Below are 326 nucleotides of genomic sequence, written 5' to 3'. Positions count from 1 at the left end.
GTGGACCGAGCCCTGATCGTCGTCCCCTTCGCCGAAGGTTTGTGCCGCTCTTTTCCAATCTTCACATTCATGTGATCGATCCCTTCACACCCCCAGTGGCCATCATACAGGTGTATATTTCAGAAATATCAATGGGGAATGAGGCCTGAGTGGCAGGAGCTCATGTTTAACTCATTTAGTTCCATTTTTTTTTGTTAAACTTTTCTCTTTGTCATTTGTGTGTGATTTTTATAGTGAACAAGGCAATTGCAGAGCCGGCAGATGTCTGAGAGTGACCCTGTAGACAAATAATCGAGACCGGCCCACGTGTTTCCCTGCTGTAAACT

At 45.7% G+C, this 326-nt stretch overlaps 1 long non-coding RNA gene across 1 annotated transcript; it reads left to right on the top strand.

Moving 5' to 3' along the window:
- The first annotated feature begins 6 nt into the window (after positions 1-6).
- Positions 7-326, top strand: LOC107682043 (uncharacterized). Its single transcript, XR_001633337.1, has 2 exons — positions 7-110; positions 235-326. It is a non-coding gene; the product is annotated as an uncharacterized LOC107682043 (long non-coding RNA).

This window comes from Sinocyclocheilus anshuiensis, unplaced genomic scaffold (assembly GCF_001515605.1).
Source record: "Sinocyclocheilus anshuiensis isolate Anshui unplaced genomic scaffold, SAMN03320099.WGS_v1.1 C31299847, whole genome shotgun sequence".
Taxonomy (NCBI): Eukaryota; Metazoa; Chordata; class Actinopteri; order Cypriniformes; family Cyprinidae; genus Sinocyclocheilus; species Sinocyclocheilus anshuiensis.
This window is presented reverse-complemented; position numbering and strand designations above follow the sequence as displayed.